Source organism: Drosophila montana, unplaced genomic scaffold (assembly GCF_035044405.1).
Source record: "Drosophila montana isolate Dmon_TW-CO22-7 unplaced genomic scaffold, ASM3504440v1 contig_3213_1, whole genome shotgun sequence".
Taxonomy (NCBI): Eukaryota; Metazoa; Arthropoda; class Insecta; order Diptera; family Drosophilidae; genus Drosophila; species Drosophila montana.
In genome coordinates this window covers 1,037,405-1,064,507 of record NW_026998093.1, presented here as the reverse complement: position 1 = coordinate 1,064,507, position 27,103 = coordinate 1,037,405, and the positions used below count along the sequence as shown (strand labels likewise).

At 41.4% G+C, this 27,103-nt stretch overlaps 1 long non-coding RNA gene across 5 annotated transcripts in view; it reads left to right on the top strand.

The window, feature by feature from the left end:
- The window catches only part of LOC135432762 (uncharacterized), a 151,427-nt gene extending 127,201 nt beyond the window's left edge, over positions 1–24,226 (top strand). For 2 of the 5 annotated variants that reach the window (XR_010436957.1, XR_010436956.1), the window contains 3 exons: positions 8,005–8,083; positions 23,899–24,033; positions 24,096–24,226. This is a non-coding gene — a long non-coding RNA (uncharacterized LOC135432762). Of the gene's footprint in view, positions 1–8,004; positions 8,084–10,492; positions 10,721–23,898; positions 24,034–24,095 lie in introns of all 5 variants that reach the window. The other 3 variants (XR_010436960.1, XR_010436959.1, XR_010436958.1) reach the window with 2 other exon arrangements.
- Positions 24,227–27,103: the final 2,877 nt, after the last annotated feature.

Below are 27,103 nucleotides of genomic sequence, written 5' to 3'. Positions count from 1 at the left end.
CCCTCAGGCCCAGGCAGACCCATGAACGCAGCCCGTCTGCCTGCTTATATGCACACAGCATATACAGTTTATATACGAGAGTATATACTTATATATGTATATGTATATACATAATTTGCTTGCTCAGTTGAATCTTATGTGCATTGTGTACACTTATCGCTTTTGTCTTTGGCATCTTTGTTTAATTTATGTTCCAGTTTTTAACGGCTTTGTCTTGGGCTTATAAAACCCTTTTTGGATCAACGCCATAAATCAGTTAAATATTTCTTGACATAACGGTGAATGCTGCACGCGCCTTTTATGGCCACTCGAACTACCCAAAACGATGTGAGTTTTGTTTCTTTACTTTTTGTTGATTCCGATCAGCTATCAAATTGCACGCAGCCCCAAAATCAAAGTGTGAATAAAAACATAAACATTTAATTGCCAATCGGTTAGTTGTTTACACGACGTTGCCGATCGCATATAAAACCGACCACAAATTGTCATTTGGCGCCTCCAAAGCGGTGAGGGGGGATGGGGAGGGGGTTTATCATCAGTTGTCGGGCAGTTAAGCTGAATGTGGAGGGGGGGGGGGGGGGGGGGGAATCTGAGACCAAATTGGCAGCCATATAGTTTTATAGACCCAACAACTTGTTGTACAAAACTGCAGCCAACAGCGTGTATACAGAGTTATAAAGAACTGATCTTACGAGTAGTCCATAGAAATCGTTTAAATGATTCAAATTGCAATATAAAGCAATCATTAATACTATAAAAGTGTTAAAGGCAATTACACGAAAGTGCATATGAGAGAACTCTCTTGATGAGCTCGGCAAGAAGATTGACCCAAGAGTGGCCAGAGGAGTGACCCAAGATGACGAATTATTGAGATCGAACCCTAGACTATAGCAAGGATGTTGTTATTATCTTAGCTTAAGTGACCCAGCAGGGCAATTGAACTACGAGGATCCGGTTCGAAACCCAGACTAGTACAAGGATGTACTATTACCCTAGCCGAGGGCCATAGATGCCAGTGCCAGTAATAATTATAATAACAAAAAGAATCATCAACATTCATCAGTTTGCCAGTGGAATGCACAACATTTGAAATGACGTTTTATTTCTGGCGAGTTTTCCAGTCGAAAGGTTTCCGGCTACAAATACGCATTGAGCTGATGATGTTTTGATCCCTCGAGATGTTGTTGAAGCCCCACAAAAACAAGGAGCATGCGAGGCATCATCAATTTAAATGGCAATGGCGCCACTTGGCAAGGGCTTCCGGTACAAGAAGCCCCCCAATCCGAAACTGTCTCCACCTGCAGCGGCCCGAAAACTGCTGCGAGAGGAGCGACAACGAGGGGGAGAGGGAGGTCTGAATACGATATGGGGCCGGCCACCTTGGGCAACTTGGCCAAGTTGGCCAACTTGGCCACCTTGGCTGGGCATTGAATCATGTGCTGCGATTTGACATTGGAATTCAATACGGGCGGAGCTGAGCCAATACGATACTCGGGCCAATCTTGCAGCGATCCTCTGCAATGCGCCACGATCCTCGTCTCGTTTGCTTTGTCTGTTTATTTTTATTATTATTATTTTTTTTTTGCACATATTGTCATGTTCTTATTTTATTTATATACCCTTTTTTTAAGGCTTCGCTGGCTGGCTATGGGCCAGCAGAAGCCCTCGCTTGATCAGTCGCGATCAATTTCGCGTCAAGTCATAAATCCGCACTCGAGTCTTATGCATAGCAAGTTAACAAATTATAAAGAATGTTATGCGATAGAACCTCGCTGGGAAGCGCGCGCCAATGTCAGGGACGGACGGTCGGGCAGAGCCTTGGCAATGACAACGCACCCAGAGAGGCTCGATACCAGCAGCAGTCAAAACAACAGCAACAACAACAACGACAACAACTAAGCAACAACAATGACAACGCACTGGTTTACCTTCGGGACGGTCAGAAGTAGCAGCCGCAGCAGCAGCAGCAGCAGCAGCGATGTTGCTGACTCTGCTGGGCCCCCGGCAACAGCAGCAACAGCAACAGCAACAGCAGCAGCAGCAGCAGCAACACGTTGCACGCTCAGACCCTCCCCAAAAAAGACAAAGACACACAGCACTAGATACTTGCGACTGTCCCAGGGCAGCGGGCATGTCTGTATCTATGCAACTGCACTCGTATCTGTATCTGTATCCGTATCTGTATCTGTATCCGTAGCTGTTGCTGTTGCTGTTGCTCTTGCTGTGGCTGTGGCAATGCTGCCAACGAGGCAACTGCTGTAAATTAACGCGGGCGTTAAAATTGCAATTTTTCACTTAATGCCCGGCAACAAAATTGCGTGGTGGCAGCCAGAGATGAACGCCACTAGACACTGGGCTGCCATGCATACCTCATGCCGCATGCCACAAGCTGAGACTGAGGCTCAGTCGCTGGCTCAGACTCAGACTTCATTTAAGCATGGCCAGCACGTAGCCCCATCAAGTGGCTGCGAGGTGGTTTTTGGGCCGGCAAACCCGTTTCACGTGAATGCCACAGCCGGTCGGTCTCTATGTAAAGTGTCCTTGAAATAATTGTAAATTATGTCTACTCAATGGCAATGCCCAACGCCTTGATGGCCCGATCCGGCCCGGCCCGGCCCGGCCCGGCCAGAGTCTAGTGGAGTCGACTGATGCCTTCTCCTCTTGCGTGGGTGGCTGTCTATTAATAAATTTCAATAACTCGCATTCACTGGACTCTCTCGGACGACTGGCAGCGCGCGCTGTGGCATATTTGCGGCGCATATGTCAACGTGCCCCTCCTCCCTTGCCCCACACACTCCTCCCCGCTGCTCAAAGTCGGCGGCGGCTGCTTAATTGAAAATCGCAAATATACAAATTATGAGCGTTCAGCAAAATTACAAAAACTGCGCTGGCAATCAAACAAATAAACAGACACACGACGCTGCCACAGAGCCTGCCCGACTGCCTGCCTGCCCCACAGTCCACCCACCCACCCACTCGCCCACCTATCCACTCGCCCAGCGCCCAGCCGAATGCCTGCATTCTCGGCCAACCTGTTTAATTTCAACGCTGCTCATTTCGATAATTTATTTAGCCAACTATTCGACGACGGCGTTGCAGGCGGCGAGCGGGCGCAACTCTGATTAGCTGCGCCACATGGCACAAAAACAACAACAGCAACAACAACAGCAACAACAAGAACAACAACATAGATTGCCACTGGGCCTCATCCGAGAGATGTTTACCCAACAGAACGATTTTCGCTCAAGCTGCAAACTTTGCGATCGGTTTTGCCCCAAGAGCCAAATTATTTGGCGAATAATCTGCCGCGACTGCTGCCGCTGCCGCTGCCTCTGCCTCTGCTGCTGCTGCTGCCTTCAGCTCGCAATTAAAAACTTATTTTTAAGAAAAGCAAAATAAACAAAACACACACACACACACACAGAGCATAAATTGCTGCCCATAGTGCGCTCGAGCATCGCCAAGACTGAGGTCCAGGGAAGGTGAGGCAAATTAAATGCATATCAAATGAAGGCGGATCGACCAAAAGTAGCCCACACTGTGGGCCACACTCGGGGGCACTCGCCTCAAAGGCGACCGCAGCAACTACAAGCCACAACAACAACAGCAACAACAACAAACCGCTGCCGATTGAGTCGCAAATTTATATGCGACGGGCCAACGCGGCGTATGCGCAACGAGGCGGAGGAGCGCACCAAAATGTTGTGGGGGGTCGGGGGAGGGGGGATGCGCTGCTCTGGCGATGCGTTGACGCCTGAAATTGTTGAAATTTGCGTTTTAAATTGCAAAATTTATAAATGCCAAATTAATATTAAGACATACAATGTGAGTGTGTGCGTGTGTGTCAGATATTTATATAGATATGTACATATGTACTTTTGTGGTGCTTGTTGGTTTGCTTTTATTTTGGCTAGATCTAGATTTTTAAGGCTAGCACTTTATTTGGTTAATGGCCGGGGACGATAATATTTAATAATGTTGAACATATTAAACATAAACCTTGCACCTAAAAGTGATTCAAAGGGGGTTCAAATCAAATCATGCGTTAAATTGGCTCAAGCTGCCTTACAAAAGGTTTAAAGATGGCTTCAAACTAGACTCTTATTAGTTCACAGCTAGTTTACAGCTGGCTTAAAGTTAACTTGAGACTGGCTTACACAGCTGGTTCAAAGCTAGGCTTAAAGATGGTTCAAAACGGAGTTAAACTTAGTTCATAGCTAGTTTATAGCTGCTTTAAAGCTGCCTTACATCTTGTTTAAAGGCTGGTTCAAAGCTGAATTATGGATTATGTTTATCCCAAAGATGGTTTACAGCTAAAAAACTTTAAAACTGGTTTAAAATTGGTTCAAAGCTGTCTTACAATGGGTTGGGAGAATAACTTAAAATTCGTTTAAAGCTAGTTTAAAGCTGATTGAAAGCTAATTTACAGCAGCTTTAAAATTGGTTGAAAGCTGCTTCACAGCTAGTTTTGAGCTGGCTCAAACCCGATTTCAAGCTGGTTCAAACCGTTTTTTAAATCTTCTTCTCTTCCGATCGATTGACAAATATTTATTTTAAATTATTATGTTAAATATGAGCTATAATTATGTGCTTTTAGTTCCCTTCATTTTGTGTTCTACTTATATAGAATTGTGTCGCTTTAATTATTTACCTATAATTTATTTATAATTTATTTAATATGCAATATTTCTCTGTTTCTGCACAGTTTTTTTTTTGTATTTATTTATTTTCATTGTGTTGTGCAAATATTTCCGCTGCTCAACTGTGAGCCCAGCAACAAATTTGTGCTCCTCCCGCCACACACACACGCACACACACAGACGCACACACACATTATAGGTCTATATATACGCCTATGTGTATTTAAATATATGCAAGCATATAAATATATATATATATTTATACATATATTTGTTGGATGTGTACTTTTTATATATGGATTGCATACATTTGGCCACTTGCAAACAGAAAAGTAGTTCATTGAATATTTTCAACTTGATTTTATTTTGTGGCCGCTTAAATGATTTATACAAAATGCGAAATACAAAGCGCAAATACAAATGCAAATGCAGATACATGTGTGAATTCGCTGTCAGTCATTCAATTGCTGCAGCTACATATACAGATACAGATACAGATACAGATACAGATACAGGTACACAGATACAGATACAGATACATTTCTGTAGATACACAGAGCTATGCATAAGCAATGAACAATATATTGATTGTACTTGTGCTTATACATAAATACCTATATTTGTACATTAATCTTTGTGTGTGTGTGCGCGTGTGTGTGTGTGTGTGTGTGTGTGTGTGTGTGCGTTTGTATTGCCGCACATTTGCGGCTAATAATAACTTTAAAAACGAACTATTTTGTTGCCTTTAGAAATTTTTTTCATAGTTGATGTTGATTTTAATATGATTATTGCATTTCAAGTGTGTGCGAGTGTGTGTTCGTGTATGTGTGTGTGTGTTCGTGTATGTGTGTGTCCACTTGTCTATTTGCTGCTGCACATTTTTGGGCCGTGTGTGTTTTGATATTTTATTGAAAATGCACATTGCATTATATTTGATGTGCGGCTATTTTGCATTTTGCACCCTCGACTATTCCCATTCAAGCTGATCCACATCTGCATATATATATATATATATATATATATATACATATATATATATGTATGCATATTATATTAGGTGTATGTGTGCACGTTTAGGTACAGCAATGGATTTGCCATTTTTATGATGCATATTTCTGTTTGCATTGATTGCTTGGCAAATTTGAATGCAATTGAAATTGCAAAACAGATCAAAAATTATGGCGAGATAATCCAATTGCATTTTTGCGTTCAATTCCCTACAATGGGTATTACTATAATGTCATGAATTGTGCAAACAATTAAGTTTTTAAATTCTTGATCAGCTCGATATAGCTTTATGCTACCGACAGTTTGTCTGGTTTCTTAGTCCGGAATAGTCTCTCAGTCTTGTGGCTACTTTGCTGAAACTTGGCCTAGATCCAGCTTATGTTGAGGCAGATCGAACCTCTATAGAGTAGAGCTGTCATTCGATAGGAGATTTTGATTCTCAAGATATCTGAGGTATATCTAAGTCAGCCTTAATGAGTTTAAATATGCTCCCAAAGCATGAGCTCATTCTGTGTGCCATCCCATAAAGATCCCAGAAAAGTAAGTCTCTTAAGAATATCGCCCATTTTTCATATTTACGCAAGGGTATTCAGGCCCCGGCTTGCTACTGTTAATTCTCTTCCTTTTTAGTTATGCATTTCAGTTTCGCAATCGTTTGGCCATATTTAATCGGCTCAGTGATTAGCGGGGCCCACATGGCGTATGATTATTATTATTTTTCTGGTTATATAAATTAAGTGTTTAATAAGCGCCAATAGGGCTATAATCTATAAGCAATAATGTTAGCCAAGAAACACATTTGCCAAGTCTATAGAAAAGGCGCGGGCAAAAGTTAAAAGAGAAGCTGAAAATTGTGAAACTCAAATTTTGAGAGAAAAGCTTTGCACAGCTCAAGTTAGGATTAAATATGTGTATTTGTAATGAACTCTTAAAGAATATTAGTAGCATTTCCTATAAATTAAATTCCATATATGTTTGACTAAAGTTTCTTTTCTCTGCTTAAATGTGAAATGATTTCTCTTAATTTATTTAACTTTTCCATTACAATTATCGGCTGGCTCTTTAAAAGCTGCTGCATCAATTGCCATATAATTGTTGTTGTTGTTGTATTTATTGTTGGCATGCAGCCATAAACACACACACACACACACAGAGAGACTCACACACACACGGACAGGCAACCGCACAACCACACACAACACCACAGGGAGATCAATGCACCGTCACAGTGGGTTACAAATGATGCGAGTGTTTTTCCGCTCTGCCATCTTATTTATGTTATTACAAGTACTCAGACACACACACACACACACTCCCACACACTCACACACACACTCTCAGTTGGTCTCATGTTCGGCAATTGACAGCAAATTAGCCATACATATGTATCTAGATACATTTATTGCAAATGCATTTGCCTCGGCCCAGGCATATTTTCATGTGTGCAAGTTGTTGTTTTTTTTTGTTTTTTTTTTTCGGGAGTTCGTCCGAGATTTCCGTGTGTGGCAAGCGGCCGCAATGTGCCACAAAATGTGTTGCATGCAAAACGATTTCGTTCACGTTTTTTTTTCTCTTCCCATTTTTTTCCTCTCGATATTTTGCACTTGTCTCTCGGCTGGCAGGCAGTTGGTGGCGCCCACTTGAGTTGATCAAATCCGCGCCGCCGTGTTGCAAATTGATTCGATGCGGCTGCGGCTGCGGGGCGGCAACTTGTTGACGTCATTGTTAGCCACGCCCCATTTGGTGGGCAATTAAACGCCTGCCGACCGTTGAATAGATATGCAAAAGCGTTGTGCCAAATTTATGCTGCGCATTAATTGTAGATACTGTATCTTTCAGATACACAGACCGCCCCGCCCCGCCCCGCCCCGTCCATTTAAACTATTAAATATTCATTTTGACGGCGCCAAGAGGCGAAGAAAAAATATAATTTATTAATTTGTTAATTCGCTGTTTGTCATTTTGCGGCTTAAACGTTTCGTTCTGCCACAAAACACATCAAATTTATGGCCCCCAAACGGGAGAGCGATTCGTTCAGAGAGTCCAAGAGCCAAAGTTTCTCCTCTCTCTCTCGCGTCTCTCCTCTCGTGTCTGTCCTCTCTCGCTGTTCGTCTCGTTTCGCTGGGGATCTCTTTTGGGGTCTCCGTCTCCGATGCTAGCAATTAACACGCCAAATTAGCGAGCAGCTCAGTCGACGTTGACTGCGACGCCGACGGCGACTGCGCTGCCCGATCGCTTTGCCGATTTTGTTATGATAAATGTTAATTTTTTCTATGCGGCCACGCAAATAAAACTTGTTGAGCATTTTTATTGATACATTTTGATATATACGAAAATTTATTTTATTTATTTACAGATTTATGAGCTCGTTGCTTTGCCGCCTCAGCCAAATATTTGTATAGTTTATTTATGGCGAGAGCGAGAAATAAACAGGGGTATGTATCTGTATCTGTATCTACATATATATATATATATGTGTGTGTGTGTGTGTGTGTGTGTGTGTTTAAATTTATTAGCTGACTTGAACTTTTTTGGTGTTGTTGTTGTTGTTGTTGTTGTTTCTCTCCAAGATTTGTTGTTGTTCTGTGCCGAAGATTTGTTGTGTGGCCGTGCAGCCGGCAAGGTGACTGATCTTCTGGCCAAATGTGTCAAGTGGCCGAGAGTTGAGTTAATAAACAAGAAGGCAGCCCGTGATTTAGGGCTGGCAAATTGGTCCAGCAACGAGCTGAGCTTCTATAATGTGGGCCAAGTGGTAATTGAGCGGCAAAACGTGTGAATTTCAAGCTCAGCTTAAGGCCTTATACAATATACGTTACGTAAATGCCGCATATCTTATGTTTAAAGTAGACTTTATTTTGAAAAAAAAAATACATATTAATATGCTTGGATTAACTTTGAGCACAGACAGCGGGGCGACTCTCAGCAGCAGGACTTGTCAGTGTCTGTATTTATCGATACGTATACGTACGTATACGTAACCTGACAATCACTTTGCCGTGCCCCCTGTCCCCTGTCCCCCGTGCCCCCTTGCGGCTTGCCCCGCTGGCTGTCAGACACGCGTGGCAACTTTGTTTGGCATGCCCCCGGGCCGTCGTGGCGGCGGCAAAGTCTTTTGCCTGCTGCCGCTTCAATTGCTTCAGCTTCTTGGACAATTTTATTACGCTTTGCATTGCATTTTGTTGACAGTTTTGTCAACAAGCGTTGAAAATTGGCTAAATATAAATATATTTGTGCATGTCTGTGCCCGTCTCCCAGTCTCGCAGTCTTGAAGTCTCCCATCTCCCATCTCTCATCTCGCAGTCTCTCAGTCTCGCAGTCGCTGGCTGTCGGTTTGTTTGTCGCAATATTTATTACAACGACAACTCGTTCACGTTGTTTATTTATAAATGCGTTTATAAATAGGTGGAAGATGCAGAAAGAACAAAAAAAAAAAAACGCCAACAGATTTTGGCTGCTCAACGCTTAGCTGAGACGGCGGCCCATCATCATCCTCATCAGGAGCATCAACAGCATGAACGGCCGGCCGAGTCGACGAAATCTCTCACCGTCGCTCTCTCTCACCCTTTCTCTCCCTTTCTCTCTCGCACTCTCTGCACACTCAAGCGAATTCGCAGCAAGCATGACTTGTAAATAACTGCAAGTTAAGTATCTGGCAAAGTGCAAAGTAGTTGCCAAGCAGCAGCCAAGCAACTGACTAGTCCCCTCCCCTCGCACCCCCCAACTGGCAGCCCGCATTGCCCATATTGCCATGTGCTCCTAATGAACTGGGCACGCACTTGGCGCGCTCAGCCATGGCATGATATATGGCATCCACTTGCATGGGGATGCTCCGTTGTCTGCCTGCCTGCCTGCCAGCCTGCCTGGCTGTCTGCCTGGCTGGCTGGCTGCGATGCTTCCTCCATAAGACGCACCAAATTGCCACAGCCGGTGCACATTCTAGGTGCTATATGGGAGTTTATCGCTTTTCCAAGAAGTCAACGCCGTATTCAATGCTTCCGCATCAATTGAAGCTGCCAAGCAGAAGGAAAATTCGCAAAGTTAGACGAAATTGAAACTATTTTCGGTTAGCTGCAATTCCAAAACTGATGAAAGCCACAGCATATGCTGAGAATTAACCCAAACGTTGGGTTGAATTTGAGTTAGCCCAAAAGAATGCTCGACGGAGAGATGCCCTGTGCTCTGTCTTTAACTTCAATTGCTAAGCAATCTTTATTTATCTATTATTGACTAAGCGGGGGATAAATGTCTGCTTATGAATGTGAATAGCTATTTCAAATCTCAAGATCTTATATCTTATATAACTGTTTATATTCAACAGATCGGAGGTTCTCTCTGCTGTCTATTACCTCTAACAAGCCTCTTATCCTTCTTCGATAGATATAAGGCTCTAAAATATTATATTTATCCAAGCGTATATGGTTAATATCTAGAATAACCAATTTGTATTATTTATGTTTATCCATATTATATTTATCCAAGCAGCCAATATCTAGAATTTATAGATTAGCTCTTAAGCTGAAAATTTGCATATGCCATAAAAAACGCTCAATTTATTTCACATATAAATCCAAAGCGGACTTAAATCTTACAAACTTTGTTGATTTTTTGTGCTTCTTGGCAACTTTATGCGCAAGTTTGTTAATCAAAAGTATCTGCCTCTGGGCGGCTCGGTCATTACATCATAGAGATCAGGGCTTAGTTCACTCATTAAATGCTTAAAAATAGAAGTTGCTAATCCGCTGAGAACCCTGTCACCAGGCATATGTACACACACACATATATGTATATATTTATATACATATATATATGTGGCTGCCAAATCAGTTAAATGCGCCAATTCGCAGCCGGATCAACGACCAGCCAAAGAGGGAGAAAAAAACGGTGGATTGTACTTTTCATTTTTTACATGCGAATACATATATATATATATATATATAAATATATTTATACTGGAGCTGCTTGTCTTCTATGTGATGGGGCATAAAAAACGAAAGACAACTTTCGGCTGAAGCACCAACAACAACAACAACACACAAACAGCAAAAACGTCGCAACAAAAAAAATAAATAAAGGTGAGCAACAACAATTTAAATATTTTAAGAGCGATGACCCAGAAGCAGAACCAACCAACAACCGACAACAACCGACAACAACAAACAACTCAAACACCTTCTGTGCTGGCAAAGCAAAAAAACAAAACCAAAAAAAAAATTAAAAATTACACAAAAAAATATTAAAAAATAAAAGCTAAATGAAGAATTTGCGCGTTTGTTACGCGCGCAACAACAAAGCCAAATTTCACGTGTAAAAACGAAGAAACAACAACAACAACAACATTTCCATAAGCCCAGTTAGCACAGTTTCAGCTCGGCTTCATTCAAGTCTTTTACGCTGATTCTGCCCTATTGACGCATTGACACATGAAGCCATTGTCAAATTGACGGCATTACGAAATGAAAGCAACAACAAGAGGAGAAGAAGAAAACAATTAAGCATTTGTAAACAGATTTGATGCTGCTCCAAATTGCATGTTGCCAGCAACATGTTTCCAATTAAGCGCAACATGTTGCGCTGGCGCCGCCTTGAGCCTGTCTCCGTGAGCCTCCGTTAGCCTCCGTGAGCCGCCGCCGAGTGGGTGTCATAAATCTTTTGAGGCGGCTTTTGTTGTTGCTCGAAACGGCGAACACTAATTGGTATTAGCCCGGCCCGCCGACAAGTTCTAAAGCCAAACTCGATTCAAGCCAAAAGGGGGCAACGGCCAATGGATCAAACGTAGCTCTTGTTGCCTTTTTTGGCCTTTGACTTTGGCCGTGCGGATGCCGCCAGCAGCAGCAGCAACAGCAGCAGCCCCAGCAGCATCAGCACCCATAGGTGGGCGTGTCGAATACGCTGTTCGGTTGTCCGGAGAAACGTTGTTTTTTTTGTGTGTGCCTTAGTCCGGCAATAGATCAGCTTAAATGCCGATGCCGGCCAACTGACACAACAGCAGAGATTCGAGTAAGCGCCTGTTTTAAAGTTCGCGCATAAAAATAGATGTGTGCGGTTACCGTTTCAGGTGCTTAAATAGATGAATTGCCTGGCAGCCAGAGAAACGCGGCGAAAACCAGTTGATATCAAGATAGACAAGAAATCGAAGTGAAAAGGTTCAAAGTTCAACTCTAGCTACGCGTCTATCAAAAGTCTGAGAAGCTTCGGCTTGGATCCTGATTCGGTTTTTGCACCTTTATGAACCTGGTTGGGATTCGAACCATGATTAGTTAACGTTGCACTTTTGATGTACATCTTTTACTCTGCTTCTGATGTACATCTTTTGGTGGGGTACAACCAATCGACACAGAAGGCTTCAATTATTATTTGTTTATTCCGTTTTTTGTTTTCTTATAAATTAACAAAAATAAGCATAACTAACTAATATTTTTTATTAATATATGTCATCAATATTTTTATATTGAATGATAATAATACATCTCAGCTTCAAAATGTGTGTATTTAAAGAGTATTTAAAGTTCGGCTTGCGTAAAGTTATCTAATCTCTCCCGTTTTCATTTCGCTTAACTTGTTTAGATGCGTTTTTGAAACGTCAACAATGCTTGGCATATGGTCATAATGTTACCTCAAATCCGCTGCTGGGCATATAAAAGTATTGCAAATATAAACCGAACGTATAGAACGTATATAGTATATATATATTTATATATACATTTTTTAGTCGTTTTGCAGCTGGCAACGAACCCGTCAACGACGTGCAAAGTGCAATTTATTGCCGTAGCGAAAACGAAGCGAAACAAAATTGTAACTCAAATACAAATACAAATACAAATACTCTGGCACAGGCAGGGGTAGGGGGGAGGGGCGCATGCGACGATGGGGAGGCGCATGCAAATGCCCAGCTATGGCAACAGCAAAAGATACAGATACAGATACAGCTACAACAGCTACAGCTACAGCTACAGATACAGATACAGATACAGATACATACGTCAATTGCGTCGCCACAACGACGACGCTAAAAATGAAAAATTGCTTTTCAAAATTAAATCAACATTTAATTTTCTCGTAATTTGCTACCGCAACCGCGGCCGGTGGCACCCGTGCAGCAGCCGTGCCGCCGTGCCGCCGCGGCAAGCAGCGCACGCATTTTTCTACAAATTAATTTTAGCACAAAGATCGCCAGATACACACCGGAATGTATCTAGATACAGCATCAGATACAGCAGCAGATACAGATACAGATACAGATACATGGCTATGGATACAGCGGCTGATATATAGACATGTCGTATTGGTTAGCCATTAAATGACGCCAACAGCAACAACAACAACAACAGAAATCGTTGGCAGGCAAGTGCCAAATAAAACTTATTACTTATACGCCGTGTGTGTCGAGGCAGAAATTCGACTGAATGCGGCGCACAGCGCATGAATCTATTATGAATTAGACTTTGAATGTCAGAACAGAGTGAAGCACACCCACACACACCAGCACACTCACACACACACATGCATATTGGGGGCATAAATAAATATCGTAGCATGTTTTCCAAATGCCGCCTGGAGGGCATTTTCCGAGTGATTTTCGGATTGAAATTTAGATTTGCGTGCGATTTATTGTATTGAAATATTGACTGCGATTTATTGGAATTGATGTGGCACAAGGCTTACAATAAGACCTTTGATTATTGTTTGCCCAAGTGCCTAAAATAAATCCCTTAACTGAATTACGAACTTAACAAAATATTCTATTATAACTGTGGTTGCAGAAGAGCCCTTTAATCGAGCCTAATATATTCTAGTTATTATCAATTCCTGTTAGCTTTTCATCCTTATGTTCAGCATGTCATGTCTATTCATATCTTATATTCCCAAAATACGTTGATAATCCATCATAAAAACGAAAATATATCAATCGCAATGCCATGGCAAATCACACGCGCCATAACTCTAAATAGAACACATTTGTCACCGAAATTAAACAAATATTCAAATATTTTTAGCTTTTCAAGGTGCGAAAGAGACGGCAACAGTGAAGCACAAGAAATAACAAACTGTGTTGGGTGAAGATTTGTTTAGAAGCTGTGAAATTGTTAAACTGCCATTTTATTAATAATGCCATCATTTTCCAAATGCGCCGCAGATACAAAGCGAGTGCACACACAGATACAGCTACAGATACAGCTACAGCTACAGATACAGATACGGATACATGCCAAGGTATAGATAGCGCATAGATATATAGAACTTAAGAACGCGACGCTTTCATTTTTAGTTCTTTATTGTCTCAAGTTCTTTTGATTTGAAATATTTTGACGTGTCCCAATTTCCCGTGTGCGGCATTTGTGCTGCGCAGATAGATTTTTCATCTTTTCATCTGTTGCTTTCAGATGTATCTGCGAGCTGTTCCAAATGCTGTTCTTCTGGCTTTAGCTGGGCATTTATTTATTATTAACTCTATTCGTGTGACAAGCGAGAAATGTGTCAAAATAACATTTCGTATCGTTTGTGGTTGCTGTTGAAGGTCTCTTCCTCTTTCAAGCTGATCGCCCGAAATATTTTCTAAACACATCAGAGCTGCATTTGGAGCTGGCAAATGAATGCGAATTCAATGCTAATGAGCGCATATCTGACAGATACAATTTATAAAACTGACAACAACAAAACAAAACAAAACAATGCGAAAAAAAAGAATACAAGATGCGGCCCAACAACTCGCAGCCAGTCAAATGGAAAACCCAAACAAACGAGAGTATTCGACTGGAATATACCCATTGCAATTAAATAAATTCGCTTATATAACTTCACTTTGCTATGCTACCCTCTTTGACAATTCACTTAAATTACAGGGTATCTGGCACAAAACTATTCGTATAAAAGACACGAGAAAAGCGCAACAAAAGCAAATTGTTTGGCTTTATTAAATTGTTGACAAATTATGATTTAGTGCTGACCGCATTAACATATTCCGCACATATATATTTATTTCCATTTATTTTTTCGACATTTTCTAATTTGCGTTATTTATTTGAATTAATTAAATAATTAAATTCCATTTACAACTCGGCTGCCGCTGTGGGCGTGGCAGCTGTTAGGCTAATGTGCGTTAATCTCTTTAACTTCTGACATGTCCGTGCGATCATTTGCATAATATGTTTGCCACGCCCACCTACCAACGGCTCCACTGACCAGCTAGGGGAGTTGCCTGTTAACTTCCATGTAGCCCCCAACCTGGCAGATATTTACTTTCTTTCCAACTTTGATATTGTCGTCATTCCCCATTTGTCATACACATTTGCCACACGCCTCACTTTTTGCTGATAATAACAAATTTCGCGGCGACTCGCAAATAAGCTCGAATAAGTTGTTGTTCTTGTTCTTGTTATTGTTATTGTTATTGTTATTGCAAATTGAGAATTGTTGTGAGTACATGTTTGGCATTTGGTTGACGTTGTTTGCAGCCATTTGGCTTTGTTTGCAAGTTGTTTTCAATTTATTTTAAGGTGATCGATGGATCTCAGGTATTATGGAAGAGCGAGTGACAAAAACTTTGTTAACATATATTTGCTATATTATTATTATATTTTTGTTAAATTTATCTATTATCTACTATTATCTATTTGTTATAAAACAAACAGTTATATGCCGTCAGGCTACGTCATATGCAAAGTGCACTTTGGTTTGGCATGCTTTGCTGTTTTTCGTAGCCTGTTGCGTTATAATTCACAACAAGCTTAAGCCTCGAGCGAGTGAAGTAGCTTGTCAATCTGATGTTGATAGCATAAAAACGTAAGGTTCTTTAAAAACCTGTAGGTACAGTTTTTATTCATTTTCGATTTCTCATAGAAAAACTAACAAACAGCAGTTGAATTTTCTTCTAGTCCACTTCTTATAAATAGAAATTAATTAATTACGTTTAGCATTGTTGTTTATAAGATCAAATAGTTTGAATAGTAAGTCAGCTTTGTATTAATTATACTACAAACCCAAAACTTTATATATAGTACAAGGAAAACAATTAAACGCTGGGAAACTTAGACGCGCGATGACAAATTTTGTTTGTCAATCGGAAAGATTGGTTTATACACACACTCAAACCAAGTACTCTGATTGATGGATTGATCTGGTTTTTAAGGTTAAAGTTCTATGTCTCATTGTCTCTCTCTCTCCCTTCCTCTACTCTCTCTTTCTCTCTCTCGCTAATTGTACCTGCGTAGGATCAATCTTCGCAGCATTCAACTCGTTCGCCTTTGCGCCTTGTCATCAATCAACGAATGAAAATATTGAAATCAAATCTGAGCGCGAGATGTCAGCGCCTTGTCATAGCGCAATCGGCAAGTGTTTTCAAGGATGATGAGAGCGTAAGCTCGCTCTCTCCCTCTCTCGCTCTCTATTCGACTTGCCGTTGCATTCGTCAAAGTCTCGTATCTGTGTGTGTGTACACATCTTTATATCCATAAAGTGAACAAAATCTGACACATGGCGACGTCTCGTATAATTTATGACTCAATTTCAGACAATTATTGTTAAATATTATTAAGCATTCGGCGGGCTGTCAAAACACACAGCAAATTCAATGATTTACAAGGCGGCGACCAAGACAATGACAATGACAATGACAACAACAACAACAACAACAAGAACAGCAACAACAAGAACAGCAACATCAGCAGCAACAATTGTCGCCTGGGGTGGACAGCACTTAAGTGGATAATCGCGCTGCCTGACATGCATAAGAAGCAGCCGCCGACTGATGAATGGCTGGCAAAAAGGGAATCGGCCACTCAAATTGATGTCAAAACTGATTAAGGAACGCAGCCTGCAGCAGCAATAGCAGCAGCGGCAGCAGCGGCGGCTCTAGCGATAACGATTGCAGGCAGCGACGCTGGCAGCGCGGCGCGTGGCTGCCAATTAGAAAGACAAAGACAGATCATCAGATGATCAGTGTCAGGCGGCAATTTGTCATTTGAGACGAGCCGCAAACCTGTTGGCCATTAGAAAAGCGTTCTCTGCTCGCCGCAGATCAAAACAGAATCAACAAAAGCTTGCAGAGAGCGCGAAATAGATAGATAGAGAGAGAGAGAGAGGAGAGAGAGCGAGAGCGCGCGCACACAAATTAAGACAATGAAACGCGCTACGCCTGCGATAAAATCAACGTAAACACCAGCAAACAAGAAGCCTGCAAACGACTGCGCTGCCAGCAGCTGCGTTGGCAGCTGCGTTGGCAGCGGCAGCGGCAGCAGCAGCGGCAGCGGCAGCTCAAGCAAATGTGTGAACAATATCGGCGGCTGATCTCGCCCCAACAGCAGCCCCGGGTGAATCGGGGGTGGGAGGCAGAGCGAGCGAGCGCAATGAAGACCTGGGAGACCTGTTTGAAAACCTGTTGGCCCAGCCACAAGCAGAGCGCGAGAGCGAGTGCGAGAGAGAGCGAGGCAGAGCGAATGACTGCAACGATGGCAAGTGGAGCGCCAAGCTGTGCTTAAGAGCCTGTACTTTTTTGCGCTTCAGCCAACCAATTGATCAATAAACAGTTCACAAAGCTTTAAGCACAACACATACACATACATAAGTACGTATTTATGTGTATGTGTGTGTTCAGACGAAATTGATAGCAACAACACAAAATGACCCACAAAAACCAACGAAATGAATGCCACCCAGCCCCAACATGAACCACCCCAAACGCCCATCCTCACACACACACACACACACCCACATGCCGCCCAGTTATTTTGTCCGCCCCTTTGGAATCCAATCAGCCACGCGTTGGCGATAAAATGCGTTAACAATACGTGGAAAGCTTTGCTAACAGTTTTTTTGCGGTATCTGACAGATTTTTGTGGGTTAGGTTGGATTGGGGCAACTGAGCTGTCACTGGGGCTGCGGATAGTAGAGTTGGGGTTGGAGATGGGGGTTGGGGACTGTCGGTGAATTGCGTGCTGGTGAAATAGCCAATGTGTGTATACACACGGTTTGTGCTTGGGGAGCATTACATGCCGCATCACACCTGATTTGAGTTCGCATACAGGGTGCTCGTTAAGGTGTTAACACTTAATTGAGCTTAACTAAAATATTTATACATATCATAGAAGTTGTTGGTAAACGTGTGAAAACTCAAAAATATATTACGATAATGTTAAGAATGGTACGAATACAGGGTGTATCTAAAAATTATAAGCATGGTATTATAATTTTACGGTACTACAGAGTACTGTCTGTTAATTACGCATCAATAATTAAGCATTAGTAATAATAGGTAATAATATTGATGAGTGTTTTAAATGTACTCACAAATTACTCAAATTACAGGGTGACTGATATGTTAATTTACATACTGCAAGCGCTTCAATCTAAAAGCTTTTGTCATAATAAATTGCCTAACAATCAAAACATTAGCAAATATTCAAGCCCCCAACACGCACACACACACACACTTACACGCATACGCACTCTTACATGCATACCCACATTCTTGCATATGCTCCCTGTATGTATACAAAGCCAAATTGTCGACCGGCCGCTGCACCCGACAACGCTGCCGTCGCTGCCGGCAACCGACAGAAACGCAAAACGCAAACAAACAAAGCAAACGCAGGGCACAACTCCCATTTGCGCATATCGAAAAAAAACGCGAAGAAAAAAAAACTTATAAGCAAAATCAAATTCACAAGCAAACCAGCAACAACAAAAACAACAACACCAGCAACAACAGCAAACAAGCGCACACGCAGCCAACGCAGTCAACATCAACGACGCCGCTGCCCTGCAGCTTTGACAGGCGCAGCAGCAGCCGGCAGAGCGGGCAGCGCGGCGAGCATGACGAAAGGACTTTCGCACATTACCACATTTTTTGTAGCCAACCAAGCGACCCGGCCAACACACAAAGCAGTTAAACAGCCAAACAGCCACCCAGTCAGTAAACACAACAACAACAACAACAAGTACAACAACTACAACAACATCGAGAGGCAACACGAAAGACAAAAGCTGAAAGCGACAAATGAAATAATAAGAGAGCTTAAATAACTCCACACGAGAGCGTGCATACACATACAGCTTTGTGCAAGCGTCTGAGTGTGAGTGTGTGTGTGCATGTGTGCGAGTGTTTGCATGTTTGTTGTTACATTGACTTCCGATGACTGCCATCGGCCCACCCGCCCCGCTCACCACCCACTCAGCCACAGGCCCGCTTCCATTCCCAGCCCCTGTCCCAAACATCGCTCAGAAGCTGCGAACTTGTTTGCTCAATATGTTTCACATACACAGACACAAACACACGACACAGCCGACGACTGCGACACGAAGCTTTTATGGTGCCCCCTCTCGACTGCTGCTCCTTCTCTCGCCACCCACTCTTGTACGCTAAATAATGACTGACAGTATGTTGGTGCTTCGCCATGCCTCTCTGTAGGTATATACATATGTGTTTGTATGTGTGTGTGTGACCCCCAATTGCTCGCTCCCTCAAACAAACAAACAAACAAACAACTAGAAATTATGAAGCAACACGCGACCAGCGAACCGAGCGCACCACGAGTAACGAGAGCGCAACAAATTGAGACAGGCTGAGAGAGGGAGAGAGAGAAAAAGAGAGAGAGAGAGAGGGAGAGACAAAAATACAGCGATAGAGCGAGAGCTTCACGTCGCAGCAGGTTGCATCGAACTTGTTGCGTATCGAACGCTGCTGCCACCTTGCGCGTCGCTGCTGCTGCCGCCGCCTTTGCTGCTGCTGCTGATGTTGTTGTTGCTCTTTCTGCTCCCAATTACTTTTTGCATGCTACCTTGCGCCCCCACTTCACCTCAAACAGTCGCCTGGTCATTCGGCAGCGGCAACGCAATCGTCATCGTTGTGTTGACGTTGTTCTTGTTGCTGTTGTTGCTGTTGTCGTTGTCATGCTTAATCCCTGTAGCGACAGCGGCGCCGTCGACGACGACGACGACGTCGACCCACAACGAGAGAGTGGGAATTGATGTGTTTGTGTTCATGCCTGATATGCTCCACGTTGACGCCGACCGCCCCCACCGCCCAACAACACCGTTCGACCGCAAAGCGCTGGATTCATGTTTTTCACACAGAGCTTACAATGCGCGCAAGTACGCGTATGTGTGCGCATGTTTGTGTGTGCTTGGGTATGCTTGTGTGTGTGTGTGCATGCACATTTGTACACATTAACATATCAAACCGAACACGAGCGAAACGTTCTCATTTTGCAAATTGACTTTAATATTTTTTGCTGTTTTCTTTGATTCCATTCGGCTCTTTTGACTTTGGCGTCGGTTTTGCGTTTTACGTTTATTAATAATTGTGGGTAAATAAATTAATTAAATTAATTGTAATGTGTGATTTAGTGGAATTTAAACAATTTTTAATTATAAACAAGTAAATGATTTCATTCTTGTTAATAAAAAATGTTATCCCCATTACGCATTGATTAAATATATAAATATTTTAATTGCCTAATTAAATGTGAAATATTCAAAATACTCTAGAATTAAAAACTTTTAAAATATTGAAATAATATCTTAATTTAGATCTCGCTAATTAGCGAAAAATCGCGTCAAAAGCTCTCACATAGTACGTAGATTAACAATTTGGAAGCTGTCAAAACTATTTAATCTAAATACAAAACCGCAGTCGAACCGCTGCCGTCGCTGCAGCAACAACAACATCAATCAAGAGCGTTGGGAGGAGAGCAACACAAAAGCGCACACACAACAGCAAAACAGCAACAGAAACAGCAACAACAACAACAACAGCGACAACGACAACGGCAGCAACAAGAGCGCAAACACCGCAAAATAATAAACCAGCTCGACAAGTCTAAATCACACTCATTAGCAAAAGCCCCCCAAAAACAACGCACAGCAACAGCGCGCGTCGCCGCCGCTGCCTCTGTCGCTGCCATGGCCCGCAACAGCAGCAGAACAAAAATCAAAATCAAAACCACAGGCAAACGCACACATACAAACGCAATCAAAAGCAGCGACGTCGCTGCCGGCGCAGCTCCCATCATATCTCAAATTGTTAAACGATGAGAACGAGATGAGAACCTAATAAGAAACCGAATACAAAAGATAAACACAAGCGTAAACATTTAAGTAACAAAATTGGCTTTTTGTTATGCGTTGAGTTTATTGCGGGGATGCCGGGCGACGCGAATGAGTGAGAGCGCAGCAGAGAATGGGAGAGAGAGCCAGCTAGAGAGCGGTTTTGCGTGTGTGTTTGTGAGAGAGATAGAGAGAGTGAGCAAGCAAGCTGCAGCACGGCAACATTGCTGTTCGCAGCACTGCAACACTGAATTAGAGCGGCACTCTCGTACGCTCACCAGTAACGGCGCACGTGAGTGTGTTTGTGAGTGTGTCTGTGCAATTGTTTTTTCAGTGGGACAGATTGCCAATTGATTGTTGTTGCTGCTGTCGTGTTGTTGTTGTTATTGTTGTTACTGCTGCTGCTAGCGTCGCTGTCGTCGCGTTACGCTTTTTGTGCTTTTCATTTTGTGTTTTTATTTTGTTGTTGTATTTTCTGCCTTGCTCTGCCGGTAGCGCTGCCGCTGGCATAAATGCTCTGCCGCTGCCTGCCCTACAAGTGCGATGGGGCGACGACGCTTATGCATACATACATACATACATACATACATATGTACTTGTGCATAGGTGTGTGCGTATTTACATATGAACAGTGTGAGGCTGCAGTGACGCGACGTCGTATTTCCATTTCCATATGTTGGCTGTGCTTTTTTGCCTGCGGTTGTTGTTATTGTAGTTGTTGTAGCTGTTAATATATTTGTTAAATAAAATTCATTTCGGAATTACTGTTTGTTGTGCTGCTTCTTCTTCGTCTTCCACTTCGCCCGTTGTTCCCTTTGCGGATTGGGTGGCAACTTTGATGGTTTTTCTAACTGAGCTGCAGTTGCAACTGTTACTCTTTTTGTATCTGGATTTGTATATGTAATTGCATCTGTAGCTGTATCTGTATCTGTATCTGTATCTGTATCTGTATCTGTATCTGTATCTGTATCTGTATCTGTATCTGTATATGTATATGTATCTGTATCTGTATCTGTATCTGTATCTGTATCTGTATCTGTATCTGTATCTGTATCTGTATCTGTATCTGTATCTGTATCTGTATCTGTATCTGTATCTGTATCTGTATCTGTATCTGTATCTGTATCTGTATCTGTATCTGTATCTGTATCTGTATCTGTATCTGTATCTGTATCTGTATCTGTATCTGTATCTGTATCTGTATCTGTATCTGTATCTGTATCTGTATCTGTATCTGTATCTGTATCTGTATCTGTATCTGTATCTGTATCTGTATCTGTATCTGTATCTGTATCTGTATCTGTATCTGTATCTGTATCTGTATCTGTATCTGTATCTGTATCTGTATCTGTATCTGTATCTGTATCTGTATCTGTATCTGTATCTGTATCTGTATCTGTATCTGTATCTGTATCTGTATCTGTATCTGTATCTGTATCTGTATCTGTATCTGTATCTGTATCTGTATCTGTATCTGTATCTGTATCTGTATCTGTATCTGTATCTGTATCTGTATCTGTATCTGTATCTGTATCTGTATCTGTATCTGTATCTGTATCTGTATCTGTATCTGTATCTGTATCTGTATCTGTATCTGTATCTGTATCTGTATCTGTATCTGTATCTGTATCTGTATCTGTATCTGTATCTGTATCTGTATCTGTATCTGTATCTGTATCTGTATCTGTATCTGTATCTGCACCTGTATCTGCACCTGTATCTGTCTCTGCACCTGTATCTGTCTCTGTATACGTATTTGTATTTGTATTTGTATCTGTATGCGGATTTGTATTGGTATTTATATCTGTATCTGAATGTCAGCTTATTATATTGTAACTGTTATGTCATTTCGCTTGCATAAATTATGATGTTCTGTGGCAAAGGTAACGGATGTGTGTGTGTGTGTGTGTGTGTGTAAACGTGTTGGCATACAGAGGCAACAGCAGTACAACAACAACAACAACACCAAAACATAATCGATACAGTGACTGCCCGATGGGGCGCATAACGCTGCGCACACACACACATACACACTCATAAATTGATATGCGTGTGTATGTGTGTGGCACGTAAACGGAAACCGAACGACAATCGCACATTTCCCAATAATTATATTTCAATGCATCAGAATTTCAGCATGACAGTTGTCTGGTTTCCGTCCACGCATGCAGCAACAGCAACAGCAGCAGTCATCCCAACATCATTATCATCATCCACATTATTCACATCGTCATCATCCTTATCATCCTACAGCTTTGGCCAATACAGACCATGGTCATGTCCATGTGCCATGCCCCACGCCCGGTCATTATCTGTTTAACAGTTCCACATTAACGATGTTGCCTGGTCATGGATATGGCAACCCCCCGACTGACTGACTGACTGACTGACTGACTGAATGCCTGACAGATTGACTGACTGACTGACGCCATATTGTGCCATACATACGCACAATCAACGGAAAGCCGTTGGGCCAATAAGTTTATTACTTGCCTCAATGCATTGACCATCAATTCATGATGTTTGTGTGCGTGTGTGTGTGTGTGTGTGTGCCTCGAGTGTGTTTGTGCTGGTTGTATTTTGTTTCCTGCTCAAGGACTTCCACACATATTCATATTGAATACGAGTTTATCGTCCTGACAGCCACACACCCACACACTCGCACACCCGCACACACATGCCGCAGCACTTTCCTGTATAATTTATGAAATGCACATCATTCCCACAACCTCAATTATGTCTGCCATTCAGCAATGTGTCCGTTGGCACACCAAAGGTTGAAGGCGATAATAATACGTATACGTACGTATATACAAATAAATAGATACTGTCTTTTTATGTGTAAAGACCATAATTGGTAATAAGAGCGTATGCAAAGAGTTTACTTTATTTTTCAAATATTTTAAATGGATCACGGTTGACAGAACTTGATTCAATTTAAATGTTTTTCACTTGAGCTTGTCCAATCGATAAACTGCTTGTCAAGCTAACTGGCAGTCAGATTGAACTTGAATGTTGAGTGGAATATTGTGAGTCAAGAAATAGTAATTCAATCAAATTGATAATATAACACGTTTCTAATCACAGATTAAACTAAATAAACATTCCCAGAAAGTTTGACATTATTTTATTCTTTTAATTTTATTGGTATTAAATGAATAACTTAAATTAAACTTACATTAAATTAATACTAGTATAACTTATTTTACAGACAAGTCGAACAGACGAGGATAAACAAAATTAGATTGGCTATATAAGCCGATCCGAGAGATCGATTGGATGAAACCTCCGCAATCTCCTCCGCACTCGGACTTCTCCAGTCCCACGTCTATTTTGATGCAGCCTGGTGAGTTGATAGGGATTATTTTCAAGCCGAGTGATAAAATTCGCAGCCTGTATAATTTTTAGGTCCCCGACTTTGGGCATGCATGTAGCAGGAAGCAGCAGACAGCTTGCGAGGCGTTTTCGCTTCCAGGACCCTGATCTTCACAGCCTTCCCTTACACTTGGATTCCATCACGCCACGCAGGAGCTATGTAGGTGATTATGATCATTTTCATTTCATTCTGTTTCCCCCCGGCCCTAGAACCTCAATACCTCAATACCTCGATATGGGTCAAAATTTAGATTTTCATTTTTTGATGCCAATCGATAGTACTGATCCTTACGAGTCCAAAATGGTATAAAATTCCCAAATCGGACATTATTTGGCCGAGATATTCCAAAAAATCATCAAAAAAGGTTGACTTTACAAACGAATCGGTTTTTGGTCAACCACTTTTTTTAACCCATCGATTTTTTAAATGTTTGAATGCAGATTCATAGTAGGGATCCCTAAGAATTCAAAAAGGGATAAAGTTTCAAAATCTGACAGTATTTATCCGAGATATTCAATAAAAATCTTCAAAAAAGTTTTGATTTTCGAACCGACCCCGAATTTGAGTAAAAACGTGATGTAACCCCTTGCCATTTTGTTGATTTGGGTAAAAATTTAGATTTTTATTTTTTTGATGCCAATCGATAGTACTGATCCTTACGAGTCCAAAATGGTATAAAATTCCCAAATCGGACATTATTTGGCCGAGATATTCCAAAAAATCATCAAAAAAGGTTGACTTTACAAACGAATCGGTTTTTGGTCAACCACTTTTTTTAACCCATCGATTTTTTAAATGTTTGAATGCAGATTCATAGTAGGGATCCCTAAGAATTCAAAAAGGGATAAAGTTTCAAAATCTGACAGTATTTATCCGAGATATTCAATAAAAATCATCAAAAAAGTTTTGATTTTCGAACCGACCCCGAATTTGAGTAAAAACGTGATGTAACCCCTTGCCATTTTGTTGATTTGGGCAAGAAGTCTGACAGTCTGTTTGGTCGAGATATTCCAAAAAATCTTCGAAAAAGGTTGACCTTACAAACGAATCGGTTTTTGGTCAACAACTTTTTTTAGCACTTCGATTTTTAATTTGTGCGTTGAAGTGGGCCTTAGGAATTCAAAAAGGTATAACATTTCAAAATCCGACAATATTTAACCGAGATATTCAAAAAAATCATCAAAAAAGTTATGATTTTCGAAACGACCCCGATTCAAAAAAAATGTCATATAACCCCTTGCTTTTTGGTCGATTTGGGTCAAAATTTAAATTTTCTTAATGCCAATCGTCCTTATGGTTTACGAGATATGGGTATTGTCTTCTTAAAGGATATTAAATTGTCCACCTTAAGGACTGTTCTGATGTCCTTTGGACAACATATAGTCCTTGTCCTGCTTACTTAGAATATGTAATAAAATGGATGAAAATCCTTCAAGGAGCTGAGGAAAAGAGATGTTTGTCTGTAGAGATAAATGGCTGTAGATCGGCCGTATCCTTGCCGATCATGATGTCCATTTGCCAACCGTTAGTCCTTATCCTCCCAATTCAGCATATAAAATGAAAAGGAAAAAATTCTTTTAGACAGCATAGATATGAGTACAATTCTTTCGTAATTTGAAAAGGCCATAATTCGGCCGTATCCTTGCGGATCCTGGAAGGCCTGTTTCAAACAAATCGAATGAACAAGGACCATAAACGGTCTAAAGGACAACAATATCGTCCTTGCCGTTTCAGCGATTTGGCCTATTTTCGAAAAACGACATTTTTTAATAAGCCATAACTCGCCCAAATCCTTAAGGATTTCGAAAGGATATATCGTTTTAAACTCGTGGGGAGCAAGACCATCGAATGGCATTCAAGGATTTCCAGAATTCGATAAATAAATTTCGGCGATATTTTTCCTAGGGGGTTAGTCGCAAAATTGGCAAAAATCGAAAAATTCGGGGCTAACTTTGCCATTTGAAGGACTATCGGGATGTCCTTTGGACAGCAAATAGTCCTCACCCTCCGATTGAATAATATACAACCCAAAGGACGAAAGTCCTTCAGACAGCGAAGTCTTAAGGACAATTTCGTGCAAAGAATATAGGCTATAACTCGGTTATATCCTTGCGTATCCTGACGAGTCCTGTGTCAAAAAAATTGTGTTGTTCAGGACTACCAACTGGCCAAATTTTATTAGGATCGTCCTTGTAGTTTTGGAGATATTTAAGGATTTGTGTTTTCGGGCTATTTCCGTGCGCTCCGGGACAGAAATTTTACAAGTCCAATTTCGAGTCACATGATTCTTAGATGACCCCATATTTTTATGATGCAGATCGATGCAGGGGGTCTATACAATCCTAACGCTCCATGTCCTTTGAAAATCTGCAAGGACATGCCCGAGTTATGGCCTATTTTCCGATTTCTTATAACTTTTTATATACTTATATTAAATGTGCTTTTATCTTTTCAGACTAAAAAATTAAGGACTAAGGACCTTTACGAGTGACAAAGCAGATTTTTCCAGGATCGGACTTTAATTAAGCCAGATATAATTATTTTAAGTTTCAATACGCTTAATTTATAATTTATGCTCGATTTGTATAATTTTAAGAGAAATAATTAAGAAAACTAGCATAAAAAACAACAATTTTATAAATTGAAACATAAATAAATCAATTATTTAAAATAAAAGAGAAATCTCTGTTATGTTTATTTTAAAATTCAAAAATCAACGGTCTTTAGAAATCTATTGCATACCCGCCAGGGGCGTCTGTTGGCAACCGCTGGCTGCCGAGATTTTTCTTAAAATCTGCCAAAATACCAGGCGAACAGAAATGCCCAGAAGGTCGACGAAAAATATTTTTAGTAGCCGAAAAAATTTCATTGCATACCCAAAAGGGGCGCCCTCGTCGCCGGCTGGGTCCCAAATTTTAACTTAAATTTCCCACAAATACCAGGCGAACAGAAATGCCCAGAAGGTCGACATACAATATTTTTGCGGCCGAAAAATTCCATTGCATACCCGCACGGGGCGCCCTGGTCGGCGGCTGGGCCC